Below are 26,268 nucleotides of genomic sequence, written 5' to 3'. Positions count from 1 at the left end.
GGATTAAGAAAAATTAAATCAAGAAAAGAAAGCCAAAAGCCCTTATTCACAATTATGTCAGATGAAAACAAAGAAGTTGAAACAAAAGAAGACCAAACCAGAAAAAGTACCCTTACTCTAGGCAAAAACAAACAAACAAAAAATTAATTAAATAAAAAGTAGCCCAATGACCAGAAACAGAAAGAACAGTGAGGAGAAAAAGATGCTGGAAAATAGTGGGCCTAAAAAGAGATAGTGTTAAAAAACTGAGCAAGACTTTAAGATAATAAATAAAAAATAATTTTACACTACAGTAAGTGCAAATACTGTTTTTCCACATTTATCTTGCTATTACCTGTTCTATCTTGAAAGCCAAAGAAGGAAAGAGGAAGAAGTACAGGAACCTGGAAAGAGATGTGGGAGCAGTTTTCTCTCACATCTCTGATCACAACCCTGACTCTGTATTAACCCATATGGTCACTACAAGGGCAAGAGGTGATGGGGACAGATGGATCAGAAAGACAAGGCTCCTAACATGGTGATAAGGTCTCTCTTCATTTTACTTTTGAACATGAACTGCCATTCTTATTATTTGTAGTTTAGCATGCATCCTACACGCATGAAATTTTCACATCTTTTGTTGACAGAAATGCTTTTCAGAAACAACTGGAGAACAAAATTTCTTTTCTACATTAAGAAGCTTTTTCTAGCTCTGAAATTTGACACAAGTTTGTTTTAAAGGTTAACCATATTTTAATTAATACTTGGGATTAATTCTGAAAGGAAAGGGGAAGCAACAATCTGTCTTTCCACTTATCAGTGGAAATGGTGACAAAACTAGAAAGAAACTCACCCCCAAAATAGAACATGTTATAGCAGGAAGAAGTTGAAAGAAAGCTGTTTTCTTATCCTGACAGAAATTCCAGTATTTTTTTCCCTATATCAGACTGTTTCTGATGAAATAATCAGAAATATAAAAAATACATCTTTGCATAAAATACAACAAAAGGAATTCTTTTCCTACTCAAAACATTCCTTGTTTTAACAATCTGAAATTACAGCTTCATTTTGCTTTTTTTTTATGCTATAATTGCCTCGTCTTTTAAATGATGTTTTAACCCAAACTGAAATCATTCTTGAAAAAAAAAAGATGCTTTCTCCAGACCAAAACAAGACATCACCTGACACTGTCAAAAATTGGTCTTTTCATTTTCATTTTCATTCAAACTCAGCAAAATGCGATCTCTCAACAAATATTAAGTAAATTTTTGCCCAAGAATCTCTTTTTTTGATTACTGCTTCACCTCCTGTGAAAAATTCCAACAGTTACTTACTAGAGTAGATGAAGGTGCACTGAGAAGGAGTGCCACACACTTCAGCACACAAGACTTCATCCTGCAACAGGTCAGTTTACCTGTCTGCTGAAGGAGAGTGTGTTTGCAGGCACCAAAGTGCAAGACACCCACCTCCTTTACAGACCACAAAAATATGCTTTGTTCCCAAAGACTGTAGTGATGCAATCTGACATAAACTTAAACTGTCTACCGTGGATACAGAAGCAGTTCAATATATTTCAACTGTAAGTAACATTATTTTAACAAATTCATAATCCATCACTTATTTTCTGCCATAGAGACACTGTATTCTCTAGCCTTTTTTTTATATTTTGTCCTCCATCCTTATTGCACTCCATTTGCTCAGTTTATCCTTTTATATTTACTATATGTGAGAAATATTCAAACAAGAAAAAAATAAAGACACTTCTAGCAATGATCTCTATTCTTTACATAATGTTCTGAAAGGTTCCATGTGACAGCGCTGGCAGATGTTGATGCAGGCAACGTTTTAGCTAAGCCAATGATTGACAGGTACACCATTATTTCTGCAATCTGGACTGACTGTTTCACAGAGTAAATGCTAATCCTTATCCATTCAGTTGTTTCTTAGCATTATTCATTTTTTCCCTCCAGTGTAGAAATGAGTTGTTTGTTGCACTCCTAATCCAATCCTTGTGCCAATGAACAGACGGCAATGAACACACCTGGACAACTATTCTCTGATGAGGTTACAAAAATGGTAGCCACTATAGCAAATGCCTGCTAGTAAAAGCCATGATTTGTGACTCCTGGGAAGCCAAAGAACAATTCTCCTAGCTTCAATTAATTGAGATATACCTGGAGGTTTTTTGTGCTTATATAGGTAGCTCATTTTAACAAGACTGCTCTGCATGCAGAAAAGATGCCTGACAAGATAAACCTATACCATAGCCTGTTTTAAATTAGATCCTCCACGAAATTCATGCTCAGGAGATGGAAGACTTTTACTAGATTTAATTGGATGTTAGCTTCTGAGTATTCTAAGGAGTGAATTGTGGGAGATTTTGATGCCATGGCACATCAGGTTGGATTAGCAGTGAAAGGAGAGCACATTCTCAGCAAACTATCAAAAAAAATGTAATTGCAACAGGAAAATACCTTAGGACAATCAAAACCAAGTCTAAAGTGGTTTTGATTTGAGAATATTTTTCATCTTGAATTCTGCCCTGAGCAAATCATTTTTGTGTAGCACAACAGGGAAAAAGCTAGATTTAACAAGTTGTATAAGACTAACCAAATTACAGACAGCAAAAATTATGACAAGAAATTTTCGCTCTAAGTTTTGGCAGGACCTTGATACAGAAGTCAGAGATGTGCGTTATAAACACTTCCAAACAGACAAAAAAAAGTGGTGAGTAGATGATCGCAGTCCACTCCTCATTTCTAAATTTTGGCATCTGAGAATGGTAAACCAGACTGGCACAGGTCATGGATCTGGGCAGTTTGCACCTCCCACTGTTACGCTTTGCAGTTCTGGTTTGTTGTGTTTTATTTTACAGGTAAAAAAGAATGTAACAAATTCAACCGACTGGGAACAAATCTACGCAGACAACATTTCTCATGGTATTCTGGTCCAATCATTGTAACTGCAGCTCTAAGAAAAATCTGTCCTTCTTCCCTACCATGTGGAGAGCCCAATTTTCAATTATTTTAATGAATCAAGTACTCTATGTTTTCACCATATGACAATTATCCTGGAAATAGAGGCTATTCCAACTTCTGTCAGACTTGATTTAAACACAGAATATGAGGTTAGGAAATATTGTAAAAGGAAATAAATGGCAAATTGCCAAAAAGTATTTGCAATGTTAGGAGATACATCCATGTATTGGCAATCTGAACATTACAAACTTATAAAGTTCATTTGATTACTAAACCATAGGAAAAATATCAGTCTATAGTCCTGAATTAAAATATTTCCAGTAGGAATGTGAGTTATACTGTGACATTCCTTTACAGATTCTGATTTGGCTCCTCAATACAAGAACATGCTACTTGTACACCAGTAAAGTGTGATTTGATGTTTAGGGGAGTATACCAGTTAACAGGTTACAAAATTAGATAAACTGTATTGCCCCTCTTGATATGTTTTAAAATACCTCTTCAAAATATTTGTCTGTGACTAGAAATAATTGATAAAGCAAGCTGAAAAACTTTGCATGGGGTATATTTAGCATGTGATTATATTTGTTCCCAGAGCATGGATCAAGTAAACTGTACATTCAAAAAATGGATGAAATTTTGGACTAAGTAATTCATCAAAATAGTTCCCAGCATGTGTACAAAAATCACATAAACCTCCAATAAACAGACTTCAAAATGAGATGGTCTAGGTAGCATTCCAGAGTATAATTGTAGTTCTATGAACCTGAAGCGGCCCTGAAGACATTCTTTGGCCAGCAGTTAAATCTGTAACAATTCCTTGAGAAACTTCGATTTGGTGGAGTATGAAAAGAGCAGCCTGACAGATAGCTAGCTGATACGACTGCAAAACAAATTTCTACATATGCTGAAGGAGAACAAAAAGTAAGGACTTAAAAGGGAAAGTTTATTTATTGGTGGAACCCTCATTTTGAATATCTGCCAGGTGTGAGGGGGTTTGATATCTGTTATTAGAATAGGCATCATGAATCCAGCAACTGCTTTAGAGGCTGAGATCAAGAATTTCACTGCACGATACTACCAGCTATATTGTTGGCTAGCCCCTGAAACACATGCAATTGTTACAGTTCTTGTTTCTCCTATACTTAAAAGTAATACTTGCAGTAAGAAAAAAACAGTGGTCAAAAAAGAAAATTCCTCACCTAAATAATGCTTGAAGAGCTTGTCTAAAGATGGGAACCTTTCAACAGATATGTCCTCTAGAACAATTTTTCTAGCAAAGGTCTCTGAAATATAACTAAAAGCAACTCTGCATGATGAGTGACCATCTAAAGCTGCCAAGGAATGAAGCAATACATGACTGCTACGAAAAGCCATCACAGCTATGCTCACCCTGGTGACACCATGCCCCAAGCAAAGGGATGCCTTGTATTTATGGAATCCACAACTGAGACCTAACCCATCAATAATTCTATAGCTTTGAAATGAAAGTTAGTTTGAAAGCTTTCAGACAATGTCTTAATAGGGAGCCAACTCTGATCTGGAATTATATCTCCTGGGCTTTTAATGGAGCCAATACCTGCTAAATATTTCATAGTCCAGACCCCTTTTAAGGGAGGAACAGAGCCAGGTACCTCTTTACCTTGTTTCTGAATTTCTCAGGTGTTGGTTCAAGGTGGTGAAATTAAATTCCCTAGAATGGAAATCGCATTTCTTCACCTTTGAATTTTTGATATAAAAGCATTGCAGTATGTACAGCTGGTGACAAGCTATTTAATGCTACTGTTCTTAGCAATTTTCTAATTTCTAGCAAGGATTTAGGCAAGTAAAACTGCAAGAGGGATACATCTCAGTTCTGGCAATTAGCCCCCTTTTTGGGACAGAGACCTGGACTTGAATTTTTGTACAAGAGCCACAGGTAACATATTTAAACTTTTTCATTCACATTAGATACTCTGTCGATTGTCAAGCAAATGAGACTGAGTAGCCAAGGTCTGCCACAATCCTTCACCATAAGCAAGTGATATTTGACAGACTTTTTGCAGAATGTGCAAACCTTGAGAGCTCCCCTTTTGTAGAGAACAGTATGGCAATGCCCAGAGCACCTGCAGACAGAGAAACAGGACAATTCTTGCTGAAGATGGTGATTCAGTCACCTTTGCTACTTCATGTGATTCTAGTTAAACACTCCTTATTCTCAGTGCTTCCAGCATGACTATCAACCAGTCACTAATATAACCCTCACATTCTGTGTTACTTGTCCCTGGATTTTCAGTGCAGGAAAGAAAATCAGATTTCAAATGAAGTTTGAAGTATGATGTGGAAAAAATAGAGTCCCCAGCATGAGCCTTATGGTGCATAACAACAGACCCCTTAATTCCTCACAGCTCTTAACCTTTTGATACCCTGCTTTGAACTTCTGTAAAACTAGGATGCTGACCTGCTTCGTGGGTGGGTGATTATAACACTGAATTAATATTTGTAAACTACTGTGATATATTTGAATGAAAAAATTTAGAACTGTAAAGAATTATGATTATGATGAACCTCCAATTCTTTTTTAAGTTGTCCATCTGTCATTATAAACCAACTTGAAGTAGGCTATTATTCAAAAAGCTTAAAATTAGTTGCATAATACTAGTTATCAAGACAGACCACTGTTTTAACTTAGCAAGTAGTGAAAGGAAAAAAGCTTCACTTGTATTTTAAAGACCTTTTCTATTTATACAGCTTTTATACCATGATAAATGGTACAGCTGTTCTGTAAGATACCCCTGTATTGTTATAGAGAAGAACTTCAGATTTAACCTGACCTACTCAGAATGGATATCTACACTACAGTATGTCATGAGACCTTTGTGATACTTCTTTGATAATTTTTCGCAGACCTCCATTAGAAACATGGAAAAGCTACTTCAAGAGTGCACACTTACAGCTTACTGTTTACCTATACACTCATAAGATCAAAACCCCTGGTCTTACTGTTTTTGTTAACAAGGAGCACTAAAAGTCTTCCCACATACTGAGTTTTGGTTTCCATTTTACAATCTGAGATGACAGACGGCACAAAAATGATGAGAAAACTGTGGGGAGGCTTCCAGAAGATTGATTCTCTCATCAGCTGATTCTTTTCTAGTTAGTCTTTTATTGACTACAAAGGTATAGCCAATGCAGAAAAGGAAAACCAGACTGCCCTGTTTAATCCTGAGGGCATTGGCAAAAGGTGATCACTTTTTGAGAAAACAGAGGCCTACAAGGAAATCAGCACACTGTATGAGCCGTTAAGCTGATTTAAACACACAGGGGATGCCTGGGGTTGAGCTCAAGATCTCTGAGGTGTGAGATGAGAGTGAAGCCATTGCACAGACTAATATTACTGAGCTTTAGTAGCAGGTGGCATAGTTGATCAGTCAGGAACCTGTCATTTGGAGAATAGACCAATAGATCTGAGAGGTATGAAATATCCTCCCTTTCTCCCCCCTCTTCCTTACCAAGACTAAAAATATCACGATTATGAAGTTTAGCAATTACCGTCTAAAACTTACCCCAATTTATGGAATTATAAGCAATAGGGAAAAAACAAAATATAATTGCAGAGCACACAGAAGAACATATTAAAAAAAAAAATTTAAAAGCAATTGTAGCCATGATTGCAATAACTATCTGCAATTCTGACACATAGGATTGCATTAAAAGCCATGATCAGATGACAAAAAAGAAATATGCAGTGCCCCAGCATAGCAATATTTACTTTGCATTAAAATCTGTACTTTATCATGAGTAACACGTTCTGCAGGTCATACACTGTGTGCATGCTTATAGTAACTATAGGGAACTTGCAGTGGTTTCTGGTATGTGCTTCTCCAGCAAACAAGCCACCACCAAATGGATAAAATTGAAATCAAAATTTTCACTGTGCTCTCTGCCTGTATTTCATTATTCAAAACTCAATTTTCCTGCCCTTTTCCCATTTAATCTTAACTCTCCTCCAAATTTTCAGATAAAAAACTATTACTGCTATTTGGCAAGCAATAAAGTACCTCAGCAAGATAGGCAAAATAAATAAATAAATAAATAAACTCTTTTCCATCCCATAGGCCCAAATTTCAGGTGGTTTTTGCACAAACAAATCTGTAGACACACTTCTGATAAACAAAGTACTTATTCATGGTTTAGCTGGTTATTAAATTTCAGCATAAAAGCCTATATAATGGTGTATCTTAACAAGTGGGTAACATTAATAGCCAAAATAATTTCAAATGCTTTGTAGCTCATACTGCAAACAGCAGCATCTATATATACTGGAAGAACTTGTATAATTTGTGACTATCTTCACATTAAAAAGCACAACATCACAAATCAAACGGGCAATAAGTGCATAAAATTCAAGGTTAAAAATTTTTAATACATTTTTTCTGGGGATAGATAATTTCAAGTCTCTCAAATAGAACAGATGTGGACACTCTACATATACGTGGTATACCAGGTACCAATGCGCAATAATTGCAGACTCATTTTTAACTTAGTATGTTAGCGTGAGTGAAAAAGAATTGCATGCAAGACAGTTTATCCCATGAAAGACAGTTGCCCTCTAGACAGGATTTAATGGAGTACAAAAAGGACTATCTTATAAACCTGTCCAAATTTAAATAATAATAAAAAAAAAAGTGGCATAGCTTTCTTGGACAATGTGGTGGAATATTGGAATTCTACATGATAGAGGTGTCCATACAGCAGCTACCATTACCCAACTGCTGACATGACATGGCTGCAAGACTGAAAATTTTGTAAATGATGAGATTTCTGTCACTACTCTTGAATGTCAAGTTTCCCAGTTCCACAATCAAACATGAAAGCAAAGTCATTTACTGTATCTTTAGTTAGCTTAATATATTAAGCATTGCTTTTAAAACTAAAAATACACACATTTTATTCTGAACTAAATTTTGATTGCTTACATAATGGTTATTATCTTACAGTCTTCATACAGAAAGAACCAACCTTCAATCTTTTAAGTAAAGTGCCAAGCACATTTCCAGGGTGGGAGAACACACTTATTTCAAATTACTATTAGCATAAAAATAAATAGCATAAACCATTAGTCTACAAGACCTTTGACTTGATAGGAAACACCTTCACTCTTATGAAACTAGAGTAAAACGTAGAAATTAAGAATGCAAGAACCACCAGAGAGAATACTCATGGTTCTGAATCTATGTCCAAAGCTGTTGATTTTTTGGGTCTTAGATTCAGAAGTAAAGACTTTTTTAGCAGCTTCTTAAGGAATCACTGATTTCTGGAAGGATGTTAGTGTGCAGCCCTTACTAGATACAGTTTTGCACATATTGTACCAGTGCATCATACTTCTAAATGCTTCAGATAAACCGAAAAACAGAACACATGTCGCACAAGATGTCATTACCAACTTGCTAAAAGAAGGATTCACATGAAACTACATGCCATCAATATGTTGCTTCCCAAAAATAGTAATTTGTGGATACGTAGTTGAGACCATGACTGAAGATTTTTCTTTTTGTACAATTAAATCTGAATCAAGCAAACAGAAAAAAATTTACGTTGACAAAGGGATGGGAGTGGCTGACTTTTTTTTCATCTCACTTGTTCAAAATTAACTCAAATGACCGTATGTTTGGACTCTGTATTACACCATGACTAGCTTGATGCCAGTGTAGATTTTTAGACACAGAGAAACATTTTTTGACAACAATATTAGAAACAGACTCTTCAAAAGATAAGGGATATAAAACTTAATTGCTTCCTAGCAATTATCTTCCTTACAAGATACAATCTTTTTTTATGCCATCCAGGCTAAACCATGCTTGAAACCTTCCATAAGAATGAGGATTTCACGAAATCCACAAAGTTGAGAGATAAACTGAAGTGTATCAGAGGCGTAACCAAAATACCTTGGAAAATCCCTGCAATATTTCCTACAAAATAATTTGATTTTGAGAGTGGAAAATTGTGAATAAGACAAACAGTGCTTCATTGCTTCATTGCTATTCTCCTTAACTTTTCCCCAACCGAAAGTTTTCTTCCAATTGATTTCTGTAGTTGGTACTAAGCTAGCATGTTTACAACAAGCTCATGCTGTGATGAACCACAGTGAACTTTGCAAAGAAAAAGGACACTCTTATTCCTAAGACTGTAGCATGTAAGTGCTACTTCATGGAAAAACAGGTTACTGGTCTAGTCTGGTACACAGTGTGCTATGCACACCTCTTCCTTTATGGTGCATGTCATTTGCATTTGTTACAGACAGCTTACTGGAGAACTTGGGGTTTTGTCTCAGATCTTCACCATTAGATTCCCTTTCACTTACTGACATGCAACTCAGGATAGCATTCCTCTTATTGACACTGTGGAATAAACAATACATAAAGAACACAGATGACTAAAATTCACATTTCAGAAGTGGAACATAGTCCTTCAGTATGAGACCAGGAGAAACCTGTCCTCTTCCTTTGAGGCCTTCCTTAGCCATCAACCATCTTCTTCTAATCCCTTCCATGTAAAGCACCTACAGAAATTCTATGTTTGCAGATTCTGCCATTAGAGGTGACAGATTACTTGAGCATATATATATATGTTGGCAAACCTATATCTGTACATACTGCGGTTATTAAAGTGAAGTTGGAGGGTTACTTCTATTTCCACTGCTGCATTTTTGGCTTCATACTCACCCATTCTCTGGCGCATAATGGCCTTTTTAGAAGATTAAGAAAAACCCTTCCTGATCATTGCTCAATCCTCAGAACAGAGGTGTTAGAACAAAATTCTCCACCCTCTAACCTTGATCTTAGTGTATGTTTTATCCTACCCCTTCATGGCAATGACACCAACATTAAAAGAGAACAAAAAAAGGAGCAGTAGCAGCAAGAATTTTGAAGAACTTAATGATATAAAGATTGTTAAAAGTGACAAAACAGACCACTTTTTTCCCACCAGGAAATATTGACAATTATTTCAGCAGACTCAAGATGTCTGCTGTTTTATAACATTGGAGGCGATGACAAAATACACATCTTCAACAATGATAACAGTATAGACACACACATATATTAAAAAATACTTATATTTTTGCAAAGCAAGATCTACCCCTAACTCACTAAAATTCCTGCTGACTTTGCTCCTTCTCCCAACACAAATGTATAAAAACAGGTGAATGTCACATCCTTTTTTTGTCTTTATAAAAGAACAATATATCAATTTTGAGGTCTAAAGTAACCTGTAATTTTTTTAATGTTTTTTTAATTCTGTGTTTGCCTGGTCACTGATGACCCCTCCTTGTCACAGCACAAGTTGCTGAGGCTGTGAAAGCGTGCAGGAGTAACCAGCCAATGACATTATAGAACAATGAGAAGGTCAAAGTTGCATTGCATATTGCTGTCCCTCTTTCAGCAATGCACACCTCATCCAAACGGGGAAAATTAACCCTTTACTCAAATTGCTTATTACTCAAGTGAAACAGGGCAGGATGTCCTGCTAAGCCAGAGTAAGAAATGTAGGGTAAAATTCTTGAGGAAAAGCAGTTATAATTAGGGTATTGCTTGCCCCCTCATTCTGCCTTTTGTGTAAAAAAAAAAAGTTGCTAGTGAGGAGCACATGGAAGTGTCTTTTGTTATCTAAAGAAACGAACTATAGTTTTCATCCCACTAGGGGTTTCCACAGTAAATGGAGCTTTTCTTTCTTTCAGTCTTATTTTAACAGTTCTCAGACTGACAAGCTGTTATAAGCATCAAGTTATCTCCTATTGGAACTACACCAAGGAAAAGGTCCTATCTTTATTCCTCAAGACAAAAAGAATTAATTTTAACATAAAAGCAAAAAAAATGCAAGTATGGAAAAACATCAAATAGGGTTTTTCAATATAGGCATAGCAAGAACTTATAAAAACGCAATGCTTAAAATACTTTCATATTCATACATGAGAATACACAGAGATATACATAAATAAATCGTATATCATATATGCATATATTTGTGTATATTGCATAGGTTCAAATGATGTGATTGCTGTGCTTTTCTACTTAAATTCCAGGCATCTGATATTAGTTTCTTAAGTTAATGAGCCTTCACCTTATCTTGCTGTCCATATTGTATATGTTTTGCAAGCTGCCAGCTGTGCATCAGAGCTGCCTCAAAAATTTCATATTTGCTTATAAGCAAAAAAAAATTTAACAAGAACTTCTTAAGAACCCTGAAATTTGCCAAGTAATGAAAGAAATTCCCCTTATTTTTTTCATTCTAATTCTAGTCTCATATTACAATTTATTTTTTTTTCCGTTTAGAAGAAAAACACCCAAAATTATCTATGCTTTCACTGGAAGGGGAAAAATAAATTTTAGTCTCACAGCTTCATAGGTCTGATGGAAGGATTTCTTCCTCCATGATATAAGCAACAGTGATTCAAGCCATGCAGGTGCTGACTGGCAGGGCACTGCAGCTGAAGAAATTCCATCTGAGAGCTCCCCAGCTGAATGAAGAAGCCAACCAAGGGCAGTGGGAACCAGAAAAAGAGAAATGAAGAAACATAAAACACACACTAGAGAAATGCCTTTTGTCAATTCTCCTTAGGCTTAGGCTCTTCTATATTTTTTTCTGACTACTAAGATCAGCACTATATTTTTTTTTTCCAGATACAACAGTATCGAGATGAAAGAAAACTATTTGCATAAATTTAAAATGACAGCACTCTTCCTACTGGTAACAGGATGTACAAATTCAGAGAGTTTCCCACAAAGCTAAATGGAAACTTTTGACTCAATTCATCTTTGAGTCAACAGGAACTCTTCATTTCATCCAGGTTTCTCTCTGTGACAGAATTCAATAATCATTGTTACTTCTCAAAATTCGACTTGCCCGGTAATGTATTTCATTTTTGATAGAAAGATAAAATATCGCAAGTAGTCCATAATTATAAATTCTTATGGCACAGAATGTTAGAGTGGGTTTTATGTACAATCAATACTTTTCAGTAATACTTTTGTGTGAATTGTCTATTCAAACATGGACAGGTTAAACAGAGAACTGAAATAAATCAGCAAGCACTTGAGAAGTATATTAACAGTATGGTCAAATGTTCTAAGAATAAACAGTAAATTTGTGAGTCTTCTTTCCAAATTAATGAAAACAAACACAAAAAAAAAAAAAACCCACACAGCAATCTCCTCTCTTCCCACCCCCCCAAAGAAACCCTAAAGCAAACTAACAAAAAAAAACCCAAACAGAGCAAATCAAACAAAGACCTTAACAAAAACAGTTTGTTTATTATTTATAACAAAAACTTCACTCCTATGTGTCACTTACCCATTGGGAAAAACGTTACCATTACTCCAGCTGCAGAAAAGGCCATATATGAGGTATTTTACTTCAGTTGTATGGGGTGGGCAAATCATCAGAAATAAAGGCAAAAGGATAATTAGGTAAAGAAAAAATGCACTTGCCCTTTTTGCCCTCACTTTATTTCCAACTCAGATATCTGTCATTGATTTCCAGTAAGAAGAAAATAGAGAATTCTGGTCCTTTGTTTTCATTGCTCTGGAGATACTAAGGATCAGAAGACGCACCAGACTTTAGTTTGGGTTAGGCCATAAGTGCAGAATTTAGTTTCTCATGGCTTTAGCTGCGATATGCAGAATGAGAAAGAGATAATGGGATACACTTGCTTTTGCATTAAGCCCTCCTTGGTGCCTGCAATTTCATGAGTAAAGCTGACTGTCCCTTATGTATTACAATTCTTCAAGAAAAGCAGAAAATATTTTTAATTGTGCTGGTGCCCACTGGATAAACTTCTCTGAATGAGACTCTACACTGCCTGCTGAAGGATGGAAGAGGCAGTAGCCTGTGTAAGTTGGTCCAGTGCCAGAGCTGGATGACATGGCTAAAACATAATAAAACAAAACCAAGGTTAACCTTACAGTCATTTTAGCAATATTAGAGAGCCTTCAAGCAGAGGTGCAGTGATGCTAAGTGGAGGTGATCACATTTTAATTTCTTCCTTTAATCAAATGTATCCAAATTCATCATCCCTGAATAGCAAAACGTATCAACAGCCAAACAGAAGATCATGAACAAAAGACAAAAGATCACATTCCTCAAAGTCTGAGAGGCTTTATGCATACTCGTGCCACATTCTTCAATCTTCAAAGGAGGTCATTCATATAAATTCAGTAAAGACAGTAATGTGTGAATCTGATGCTACCCTGACCCCTCTTCCACCTTCGAAAGAGACTCTAAAAGCTTAAACAGTAAAATTCAAGCAAAAAGGCACCTCCACTGCTGCCAAAGAGATAGATAGCCTATGCCTGAACTCAATTTACAAAACAGAGACATCACTGTATGTTAGCCACTTTAATAGATTCAAGTTTATTTTCAGAATATACATCTACCCCTTCAACAAACTGCAAAGCACAAACAGAATAAAAATGCTGACAGAGACAGCAACCGATAAGTAAAACAGGCAATGCAAAGGAAAAAAAACCCAAATAATAATAATTACTTTATATTCATGACAAATGAGGAGTTTTACCTTCAGAATATGCCGTAGCAGGAACAAAAATAATGCTTGTAAATCTATTAATCCAGAGGGAAAATATATATATTGGACCTGTTCATGCTCAATATATTGCGGAAACCTGTCAGGAGCTCTGATACAGTCACCCTCAGGTCTAATCCCATTATATCAGATGAAACACTACAAGCATTCATACAAAACCAACCCTACCCAAGAAATATCAAGAAAAACCTATAGCAGCATAGGTGTCTGGTCTTAACTGTTGTGAGAACGCTAACAAGCTGTGAGCAATGAATCTAGAAATGGCAGTGAAGAGGATTGCTCTCAGTTTGTGAGCCTTTCTCATCAAGCAGTTCCCAGTGACTGAGTTAAAACATTGGCTCATCCAGTAGTGCTTGTGCTACATGGCAAGGGGCAGGGGGACACGAAGGCTGAGGAACCTAAAACACCAAAAAAATAGTGACAAACATTCATCATATGTAGCCACCTTTCAAGCAGATGAGAGAGAGTTGGGAAATAGTTCTAAGCCATAGGCATTGCTAGAAGGCAACACAGAATAAATGCAAGGAAAATCTTTCTGGCTGGTAACCAAAACTATGGAAACAATAGCAACAAATCATTCCCCATACTAAACAATCCACTTCCTCTGCAAGTGTTTTAAGTCACAGCCGACTGGTTTTCTGCCTGGAATCGAGTTTTCTTCTTTTTCCTTGGAATTAATTGCAAATTCAATTCAAGACAGATAATTTTTTTTTAAAGAAAATATTTTTGATGCTTCATTATGTCATAAAGGAATCTGCTCAACATATTCTAATCCATTTAATTTTGGAGATAGTTACTTAATACTCTTAGAGTTCATTTTACAAATAGAAAAACTGAATAACAAATAAAGAATTTAGAAAGATCATTTCTATTCTCCTTACTGACAGAAATAAGCAAGGTGCAAAAGAATAGAATGGTGAGTCACATTTCCTACCATTTACTCAATAAAGTGCAGAGATGAAAACACACAAAAAAATTAAGACTAAACTTGAAAGAGTATTGATGAAAATATCTCCAGAAAAGAGAGAGGAAGTAAGTGCTTTATATTATAATAAATGGATGGTACCATCAAACCTGCCAAGAATTATTTTATCAGTGTTGTATATAAATGGTAGTGGAACAAAACAGAATAAAAATACAATATTAAAATAACAAAAATATCTAAGACAATGATTTTAATTCCTGTTATATTCTGTTTGCTAAAAAAACTCAAGAAAAAATGAACTGTGTTTATATTTTCCTAAAGTCAATTGCCATTTTGGTATCGGTACATCATTATTTTAAGTTGACTTCACACACACAAAAATTTTAAAGTACAATATCCCTGAGCACCCTGCATATTCTCTAAGGAGGATTTATCCCCTACACAAAAGTCCAGTAAAAGCTTTCTCTCCCGTTTTGGACCACCAAGTCAGGCACATCTGCAGAAGAAATTTCATGTAGACTTGCTGCACAAATATAAATTTCTCCTACAGAAATTATGCCTATCTAGCACATAGTAAAGTATCATCTCTTTCATTTTTCTTACTTTTCCAAATTAGAAGAAATTGTTTTAGAAAAAATTAGGAAGAGACAAAAAGAGATACCAGTTAGAGAAAATTCCAGTCTAATGTGCTGCAATCCTAGAAATCTAATTCAACTAAATTATAATGAGCTCTAAGGCATAAGAGGTGAAACAGTTTATTCCACTAAATTCAGGATGACAGGAAAAGAATCATGAGGATAGACAAGATGAGTAGAATAATTTTTCAGCTGGAACACACCACAAATGAAAAGACTCCTCAAAGAACTTTTTTCTACATCATTTCTTCTTGGAAGTACTGTTTTTTCTTGGAAATGTACCCTTTTTTCTAATCAAGCTTCTCTAAATTAAGCCTTCAGTGTACTAATATATTGGGGGGTGGGGGGTTGAAAAGGTTTTGATGCTTTCCATCAGAAACAAAACAAGATAAGCCACTAGATCCCCTGTCTGTAACGAGCCATTTCCTGCTTCTTTCATTTACCAAGCAGCTTCCAGACTTACAAGATGAGCATCCAAATCCTTGAAACACAATACCACAACTATGCAGGAGATATTTTATGTAGCATTCATTTGGGAATGCATATTAAGACAAGAAGAATAAAACTATCACTATCACACAAGGTTCCCTCATGTTCCTACAGGCAGGACATTGGTTTGCTTGGAACAAGTCCTTTGTTGTACAGCATGATGGAAGTTTAAAAGGTGAAGAAAAGCAGTCCCTTTTGTTGTCAAATTCTACCTAAATGCAGAATTTTTAGTGAAAATTTAAGAATCTCCAAAATCAGATTTTAGTCTTTCTTTAAGAAAGTACACTACACAATTTAGCTGCCTCATGTAAAATATTGTTGGGAATATCTATTAATTAAGTTGCTGCAAATTATGTACATTTTAAGCCCAATATCATGATGTATGAAGGCAATAGCATCACACTGCATTCAAGATGCTAAAGAGCCTGAAGGAAAAGGTCTGATGACTAATAGAATGCTTTCTTGCAATTTTAACTCACAGGAAAGTGAGCTACATGCAGCTCAGAAACAGTACTTGCAATGGAATTCTGTACAAGTGGAAAAATTATGCATCCCTCAAAAATTGGAAAGACTCATTTTCATCTCTATTACTCATTATGGAGTTAATATAGTACTCCATCAAGGATTAGCAGCATCTATGGATACCAAAATCAAGTATTTACAGAAATGTTATTTTTTTTTTAATTAGAGACTTATCAGACATAAACAAGAGCAAACACTTTTCTGCATGTCAACAATACAAAATCTTTCATTTGGTTTGACTGAAGTGCATCCCAATACCTGCAGACAGGCTTATTCACACCCAGGTATTCTACAAACAGGAAATACTAATTCCTAGGATTGCATAATTCAAAATGTATTTTGTATGCTGTGTTACAAATAAAAATGTGTGTTTTGTTGCATATTGTTTAAAATAATTCTCTTAGATTTCACTAAGATTTCAATACTCTTTCACTGATTATTCAAAGGTGAAATTATTGCTTGTAGGAGTTGCTCAACTCTTCCTAAAAGGTAGATTTTTCTCTTCCATGAAAATTTCTCATTTTTTTCACATCCTAATATTTCTAGTAATGGATCACGTCAGCAGTCCAGTATTCTGCAGTAAGAGAGAGAGCAAGCATCATTTTCTGCTCTTGACAAGCTCCCCCTTAAATGTGCCTCTTAGATGTAATGCCCTATGTCACTGCCTAGCTCTGTGCAGCTTCTGTTTCCATGGCTGCTTTTAAAGGTTTTAAAGCCTCCTTTTCACCTGGAAATGTAAATTTGGAAACTCTATCAGGAGAATTGCCTAGTAAGTATTTTTAATCAAAAACTAAATTTTAGGGGATACATTTATAGCTGGCTTGCCTTAGTAAAACCCACAGAATTGCAAACACATCAGTTTTGCACACATAAAAACTACAATTGTGCAAATAAACAGGGCAGTCTGCAAATGCTAACTTGACCAATCATCTGGTTTGTGTGTACAAATTCAGATTTGTCATGTGTGCAATGCTTGAGCTGGCAAATGTCCAGCTAGAAGTGTAGAAACATCAGTAGTTCTGCAGTCAGACTGTTGAGTAAAAACAAAAACATTTCAAAACCAGTCTAACGTTAAAGAACAAAAAATAGTCCACCAAAAAATGGCATAAGGTTCAATAGGACTTACCAGTTCAACAATACCTTATCCTGAATCCATATCTTCCAGAACTTTTAGAAATTAGCATCTCAAGCAGGACTTCAAATAAACACATTCAAGAGCAAAAATAAATAATTCTGCAAAAGATTGGCTGAAGAGCACTATTGAACTCTGACACATTTAATGGATAAATGGTTTGCAGTGCAAAGCATAACGAAATTTTACAGACTGTGGTATGAAACCAATCCTGAAATCCTTAAGCCTCTGGAACACCAGAGTTGGAGAAAACCTGAATTGATTTCTAGCTGAGCTGAAATAAAGAGGACTTATGATCTAGAAGAGGCATTTTATCAGTGGCTTTCTAGATAGCTTTTAGAGGGTTGGTACAGACCTGTAAGGCCCTGTATGGCTTATGACAAATCTGCATCTTAAGAATATAAAGTTTAAGCAACCACAAAAATTATATATGTGTAAACATTTTCCAGAGGCAGCTCCTCACATGCTAGCTTCCACAGTGCCTTCAAGCACTGCTCTCTAACCTGAGCTTCTTTTAACACCTAAATCAGTCTGACAGGGCTAGATCACCACCATGACACTTGTCTTTTAGTAGTCATATGCACACATATCCAGTACTCACAGGCTGATGCATGAACAGGCACACAAAAATAATTGTAAAGGGGAAAAAAAATATGAAAAAAAATATGAAAACCAACAATATTTCACAATAGAAAGGTACAATCTTATGTAAGACTTCTTGAAGTCTCTAAAGGATCTGTGAACCCACACCAGTCTTCTGACCCTAATAGCCACAGCAATGCTGTTGGAGTTAGACGCAAGTGATCTATTGAAAGAATTGGTTCAGGAGAGCTGCAGCTTAGAAAGCTGATGGAACTTTCCATGCACTCACTAAGCATCAACTGTTCAAATACCCTCAAAGGATGTGCTCCTAAGTCTCATGGCATTTGGCCAAAAGCAGCAGGGTTCTAAATCAGCAGCAATAAGAGAGAGTAAACTTTTCTCCAACATGGGCACTGATGTCAAAAACCAGCCAGTCCTCTAGGATAAGAGAGGTAATTTCAGTGGCATATGTCTCACCTAATTCTGATCTTTCAAGCACTGGCTAAAGTTATGGGGCAATATCTGTGGAAATCTAACCTTTCAAGGACACATGCATAGGGAAACAGATGGCTTGCAACAGACTGTTTAATCCCAAATCAAATAACAGAATCAGCATTTCAGAATGACTGCTTATACAGACACTTCTGTTAGAGAGTGTGGCCTGCAGACAGGCAGCTTATGCAACAAGATGCCCAGAGAAGCTTATGTGACATATTAATAAAACATAGAAATTCAATATACTAAAAAGTAATTTTCCATAAATGTGCTATGGTTATAAACAAATCATCTGATTTTTTTCTAGGAAAAACATTCTCATTTTATACAACAACTTTTGTTAATATAAATATTATGTACAAATATTTAAGATATAAGCATTTTACTTATACATACCCCTACAATAAAAAGCCATTATGCCTCAAAACAAAATGTTTTTATCATGTTCTGAAGCCAGTAAAAAAAAATACAAATCAGAAAGTGATCAAAGAACAAAGTAAAAAAAAATCTATTTGCTCAACATTTAAAAGAATTTCATGTCACAACATGGCACACTAGGAAGCATGAGCATAAGAATAGCTCAAAAAACAATATACTCAGAAAAACAACGGCTTCATTATCACGTGAAACTCCATCTCTTGCATTACTGAATGTAGTCTTAGAAACATACCAGAGAATTAGCTGCTTGCTCACATGGATATCAGGAGGAGAAAAGTGTTCTTTTAACATGCCAGTGTTGATATTCATATTGAAATGTTTATAAATATTTTCTTTATTTGACTACTAAAAAATTGATGAAATTGCCAAAGGCCCCCAGGTCACATGCTTGCTGTATAACTGTTCATCAGTGAAGCCAACTCACCCGGGGAGGTGCGAGCATCTCCAACTGCACACAATAGCACCAGGTTCTGTACCTGCCTTTACTCAATACACCTTCAGCTCTAAATATTCACCATTATGAGAAGCTTCTCATGTGTTAAATATTACCAGTATAACCACAACTCATATCTTCAACATGTCAGCCTGTTTCCTAGCAGACATTTTGAGAAGCTAAGTCATTTTAAAAGCTGGCAAATAGAACCTACAACTTTGTTATGCTGCTGTTGAATTTCAGCTTGTTTGTTGTTGAGCACAATAAAGGAATGAATCTTATCCCCAAAACTCTATGCCTTTAATTTAAGGGGCAGGGAAATGCTTTGTTTGTCTCGAGATCAAATCCACAACTTGCTTTGATAGAATTCAATGAAGGCACAAAGTAGAAGTATGTCTGACACATGCCTGGCATGACCTTTTTAGTCAGGTGGAAGACATAATCTAAATACCTTTAAAATAGCTTAGCGCACAAGGAATCCACTGTCTGGCAGCCACCAAGTGACAGAATTCCCATCCTTCTTAATAAGCATTGAACCATTTTATCCAGTTGCAGTGATTCCATAATGCCAATAAAATATTGTAGTATATCATGTATAAAACAGACATCCATTCTTAATTTTCAGAGATTGTATCACTACTGGCAAGAAGGTCTAATTCCTGATTTGTGGAAACATTTTATCAACCTAAACCACCCCTTTCAAGGGTTACATTTTCTTCTCTCATTTCCTTCCTGAAAACTATTGCATGGTCTTACTGAGTCATCTCAAAAGCAGGAACACATCAGCAGTGAGCAAGTCATATATAAATAATGTAGATCAATAGTTTTCAACATGTGGTCTGCAGACTCTTTGGGTTCACATGACCTTGCTGTGAAAAGGAAGCCTACTGCAGTAAGTTAACTTTTGCTGCACAGAGATACATGCCTCTGCTGAAAAGTACTTGGGGATCAACAAATCAAAAAGGTTATAAGCCAATGATGTAAGTAATCTGTTAGCAGTTTTAATGCTTTGTAGATTTTAAATGCCATTTCCGTTTAGTATTGAAACAAAATAGTGATTTAGGGCCTGGCTAATTTCTACAACAGAAATATTGAAAAATCAGAGAATGATTGTGCCAAACTCCCAATGGAGGAAACATCAAGTGATTTGGCTAAATAATGCTTCGATGAAGTAAAAACCTAAAATTGTGTACCTGTTCTGGTTTTGCACAGCCCTTCATTGCTTAGCTCCCTTGGTATGTTCGTTTTTCATTTTTGTTTACTGACAATAACAGCACAGTGAAAAAAAATAGTTTAGCACAGCTACAAATACGATATTATCTTTGAACAAATCAGTAGAATTAATCTCTAACAAAAAGCATACAGAATCAATGAGGCTGTTAAATACTGACAACACTGACAAATAAGCAGGCTATATTTGTTTGAAGAGCTTATGGGCTCCCCCCCACATCCTCGCTCCTGCCTACAACTATTGAAAAGATGTCCTTATCTCAAGTACTTTTCACATATCAGAGAAGTGGTAAATTTCACAAAGCCTGCACTAATGTTTTGCATTTCCATTCCAAGTGAAATGCACTTCAGTAAGTAAACATGAGTATTCAAATAAAACTGTTGCTAGAGACAATGAAAAAAAAAAACCCAACCAAAAAACAATGCCATTTCAAAATAAATTGATAAGTAAATCATTCTAAAAGCATTGGATAATGCTGTGGAACACTGAAGAGCCAAAGCATGCAATGCTGCAAATAGGGTTAGTCCCATTTTAGTGCAGGTTTGGTTTTTGTTTTGTGGGTTCCCTGCCCCACCAAATCCTCATGATGCTTGAAAATATAAAACAAGATATTTGTATTCTAATATTTTGTAATTCTGTAGATAATTAAGTGAATCAATGGAGAATAATCACATCCCTCTTACATTCTGAGAGCACACTAAACAGCGTGCACATACTCTTTTTCAAATGTTTCACACAGCTGAGGGATGGGGGTGGTGGGAGGTGACTTGCTTAAGAAATGTTTTGCCTTATTTTGCAAGCCCTGAAATTTATAGTGGGTTGGATTTGAGCACCTCAGGATTTCTATTCTCAGAACTTATTAGAAATTCATAGACAAAGTAACTTCTTTTACTGGAGCACAGCACAGGGGGTCACCATCAAGAACCCCAGCCTCTGTATTCTAGTCACTAATTTAAAACTGTGTCTTGACTTCGCAAATGATGTATGCACATGCCTAACTTCACATACTGCCAGATAGTCTCACTAGATTCAGCAGGGCCATCTACAGCAAGATAAAAGCTAGCAAGCTTTTAAGGCTTGGTGCTGTAAAGACCTACACATTCTCTAAGATGATGCAAATGGAAAAAAAAAAAAAATGTGATTAGTGTTAATTCATTCATTAGAATATTAATTTGTCTCCTAACCTATATCTACCCTTTTTCACCAATACTTATCTGCTGTCAAAAAACTTAGACAATGAATATTTTTAAATTAAATTATTTGATAATCTCTGCATAATTTTTCCATAGACTGGGGGAAAAGCTTCTGATGGCAATGTCTTACCAGAGACCAAGAACAGTCTGGGCTCACTCAGTGATTTCATGCCATTTTCTGGAACAAGTACCTTAGATCCTTCCACTTCCGAGCCATCCCTCTGAAGGGGAGTCTTATTACTGACCTTTTCACTGTAAAATTCCTGATGAATTATATGTGGTTAGGCAGGAAAGAACAGGCTTTAGAGTAAGATTAATTTTAAACATTTTTTTAAAAAATCTACCAAAGGAGACGACAAATGCAGTTTTCTGAGCACTAGCCCATGTTTTTCACTCTTGTTGTCATGTCCTGCACCACACTCCTGCGTGCTGCCTCAGCTGCTGCTTCTGAGACCCCACCATATTCAACCCGCGGTAAAGCAAGGTATTGCAGTCGTCTGTATTTATACCTCAGCAAGGTCCTCAACTGTAAAATTACTGGTTAATCAGAGATAGTAAAAACAAGATGTGTGTCCTAGGGTAGAGAGAAGTGGGGCAGAACCCTGTTGTATCACACTATCTTAAAATCCAATGATCAGATGTCCTGAATCAAGGCAGAAATCAGTCTTTCAGCAATTTTGAATTACTTGTCTCTCAAATTTTTTATATTTTCTGGCTTCCTGATTCACAGTAAGACTGTTTTTCACCCTTACTTTTATTTCTTCGAGACAATCTATATTTTAAGAGACTACTTTAAGTACAATCATTTGTACATTTACCAACAAAGTCTTCTAAATACACCAGCCAGTCATCTACATTATGCTATGTCAGATTCAGATTCTCAAAAATCACTTAGATCAAAATTTTCCATTTCTTTTCAGTCTTCCATCAAATAGTACTTGAATGGACTCTGCAGATCATATGGATTAAGTTGAGCTATATATGTGAGAAGCAAGGAAAAGGTAATTTTTCTAATGTCACTTTTTCTGCTAAAGTAGGAGTACACTTGAGAAAAGTCCAGCAGTCTACAACTGCTGAGAATGCCCTTATATTAATAAAAAACTTTAAAAATACTTGGAAATAACAATAAAATGCTAACACCTATTCTTGTTTCACCAAATCAGTGAGACACTCAGCAACATAGGTTGATTATAAATGTTTCCCAATAACTTGTCCCTATGTTTTTTAGGTCTGAGAAACCAGGAGAAATCACTCAAGGAACAGGTAAAACAAAAAACTATGGTCTGAGACACTTAGTCCTACAAATACTAGTAATAGCATAGGATTTCTCTTCCTAGAAATACTTGTGTAATATTTAATTTTAGAAAAATACACTTTCCATGGAAGTTCTTTTCAAATCTTAACTTACATATAACTGAGCTTCAGTTCTATGAACAACTGGTCAGCAAAATTCTCTATGGCCATATTTCACCTATCTGTAGCATAGTTCCTATAATTCAGCCTATTCCAGATTTTTTTTTCCAATAAATTTAATTTCAGCATTGACAAATCCAGCTGCTGTGTGATATTCTCAGCTGCCCAGAATTATGAATACCATTGACTTTCAGCTTCCTCAGAAAACAGCTTCCTCCTTCTTCAGCCCCTGACATAACATTTTCCTGACTACCTGTAGGTTTTAAAACAGTAATTAAAATTAAATTAATTTTTTGGGTCTCTCTATCCTTTTAAATAGCAATGTGTTTTGGAGGGAAGAAATATAATAGGAATAACACAAGAATGCTTCTCATTCAGGTTGCTTATTTTTCTAAAATTGTTTATTTAATGCTTCTCCTGCACCCCCTGGGTATTGTTCTTGCCAAGACATATACATTTCTATTCACTCTATTTTCCAGTGGAACTTTTACAAAGCTAACACATACAGTATTCACTAAGAGCCACTTCTAAGCTGCAGGCAGAATAAAACAAATCCAAAAAGTAAATGTACCTTTGCAGAAAATTGTTGAGTACATTTAACTTACAACAATAAACAATAAATAATAAAGTCTTTCTGAAAGCTAGAGAAGCATGTGTGTCCTCTTCATTGATTTTATCACTTCATCACACACAACAAATCTGTGTCAACATGAGTGGCAAGTCTCGGAGGTAAAAGATGTACAAGTCAAGGCCATAAAAGCAGACCACATGCTTAGGAATTTGTCTATTGTAACCATAATGAGGTGGCCTGCTGTCTCTAAGGAGACAATTCATGATACAGCATATACCCAGAGAGAAGTGAAAGACTATTTTATGAATCCAGTACACTCAGCTGTAAGTCAATGAAGACTCAATTTCTTAAAGAGACAGAGGAAGAAAGAATTCATGTGAAAAGTAGTGTCTCAAAAAACCTGATCATATGCAGTTGGGTATTGCCATGCACCAATACTATAACCTACTGGAATCAGCACAGCTACTCACCTAAGTAAAGATTAATCATGTGTTCCTTCAAGAAGAGGCCTTTGATGCACAACATGATCTACCTTATATACGAAAATAGCATTTTTCAGCACTCTACTAATCCTGACAGTACTTCAGAGAGGTTGCCAGTATTGAAGCACATTTTATGGAACATTCTGAGAAACAAAAAGGCAAAGCAATTTCTTAATATTTATACTGTGCCTTACTACCACCCCACATTACAAAACTCATTTTGGGTGATCACTCTAGAAACCATATAACATTAAACCACAGAAGGAAACTTCAGTCTAAAAACAACTGAAAATTAGGGTGACTGCCTGCTGTCTAAAGTATTATTTACAGAAGTCTGCTCAGAAAGGCATAAACTCCCCATTTCTTTGCAATGACTGCTAATAATGAAAAAAAAATTTTTATGGAGAATCTCCAATAATCCGAAATAACATATTGTGTGTTTAATGGAGCAGGAAGGGGACAGAGAACTGAAACTACTGTTTTAACAAACCTTTTACTTTGGACACAAGAAAACAATAAGGGAAAAGGAGTTGTTTATCAAAGAACTGCAGAATAAAGAACAGATAAGTGTAGGGTGTTTGACTATCCAGTGGGAAGGGAAGACATAGAAAATAACATCATTTCTTGGTTTCTACCAGAGACAAAAGGACTCTTTCTTAAAAGACAATAGTGAAAGGGTTTTTTAATCATTCTTTTTCCTACAGGAAGTTATGCAGTAATAAAAGAGTTTTGTATGCACATTTGGAGAATTTGTTCCAAACCCTGTGAAAAGAGTGCATGGGACTCTCACTGAAGTTTACACTAAATATCCAAAAACTTAATTAGCTCCCTATTTTTTTTTTTCTGCCCATTGGTAGTGTTATATGGAACATTTCAGACTCTTTAGTAGTAATTCATGCAAGCACATTTAATCATAAAGGTTATTTCCAAATGCTTTTTTTCACATATGCAGCTGAGAGAAGCGATGCCAATATCAACAGAGTAGTTGATTATGGATTTATAGCCTATAAATGTGAGGGCATATGGTGAGACTCTAAAATGAATATCAAATGTTCACAGAGCCTCACACAGATCATGAAGTGAAGTGTAAAATAGGACACTAGTGACTTAGATACAGTCATTTAGCATCTGCTCCAGCTGTATTAATTCGGGTTGGACATTATACAGTAGCATGATACAGACACAGACAAGCAACTGCACACCTAAGACAGCTTGATTATGTCCTAGCCAAAAATGAGCTATCATGCAGACCTAGGTTACCAGACATTCCCTCTCCATTATGTTAGTATTAGGTGAAACAAAAATGGGTCTTTTAGTTATATTACTCCTGAATGTTATCCATAGTCCTCTCTTTCCTTCCTTACAATCAGGAGAAAAGTTGTTCTCTAGGCATCACACCCAGCATAATGTATGCATCAACAGTAACTCAACATACTTTCTCTTGAGGGATACAGTTGATCATAAAGTGAAAAATCAAAGCAGCAAAGAGGATGTACCTTAAACCCCTAGAATTTTACCAATTTCACCTAGACACTTAAACATGTGTCTTTACTTCTTGGAAAAGGACACACTGACAGCAAATCCAATTTGAAGGTCTAGAGCCTTCACACCAGAAACAATCCCACAAAATATACAGAGGAAGGAGAGGGAGAGGCTGCTTTCTGATGCGGTTTCACCTTAAGGCTCCTTACAAAGAGACCAGAAGGAAAGAACTGATTTCATGATGCAAAGGTAGCACTATCAGTACTAGTTTTGACAGAGAGTGGACAGTAGTCATTAACATAATTTACATTAACTGTCTGGGGGGTCTGTCTTTCCACAGCTTACAAAACTGGATGGCACACATTAATGCTAAACAGAAGTGCTGGTTCTTGAGGTGACCATTTAGTATGCTGCATGTTTGTTCACATTAGTCTCTGTAGTCCAAGCAGATGGATGTCACTTGTTCTCTCTCTTACACAAAAACCACCACATTAGCAAGGCAGAAAAAACCTCCATATTTTAATTTGATGCTAAAAGTTTACTCTCACTACCTGTTTTTACTGTTACCAGTTAAAATTGATTGTTTTCATATTACAGGTAGTTAATAACTTGATTGATTTAGATCTGCTCTATTTTATTATTATTATTTATTATTATTTCTATAAAATTAGGGGACTGTGTAATTCATCAAGTCAAAAGGAATAGAAAT

The 26,268-nt window shown here is 35.8% G+C and overlaps 1 protein-coding gene across 14 annotated transcripts in view; it reads right to left on the bottom strand.

The window, feature by feature from the left end:
* FIGN (fidgetin, microtubule severing factor) overlaps window positions 1–26,268 on the bottom strand; it is a 369,233-nt gene that overhangs the window by 281,883 nt on the left and 61,082 nt on the right. For 2 of the 14 annotated variants that reach the window (XR_015288977.1, XR_015288988.1), the window contains one exon: window positions 7,339–11,454. The exons of 5 other annotated variants lie outside the window; for them this stretch is intronic. The gene's annotated coding sequence lies outside the window, so the exon portion shown is untranslated. Of the gene's footprint in view, window positions 1–1,530; window positions 5,063–7,338; window positions 11,455–13,322; window positions 16,682–17,233; window positions 17,303–26,268 lie in introns of those variants that run through there. 7 more of the 14 variants (XR_015288984.1, XR_015288989.1, XR_015288981.1 and 4 more) reach the window with 6 other exon arrangements.

This window comes from Cyanistes caeruleus, chromosome 7, assembly GCF_971803275.1.
Source record: "Cyanistes caeruleus chromosome 7, bCyaCae1.hap1.1, whole genome shotgun sequence".
Classification (NCBI taxonomy): Eukaryota; Metazoa; Chordata; class Aves; order Passeriformes; family Paridae; genus Cyanistes; species Cyanistes caeruleus.
Note: the sequence above shows the minus strand (reverse complement) of the source record. Positions and strands in the feature narration are given on the sequence as shown.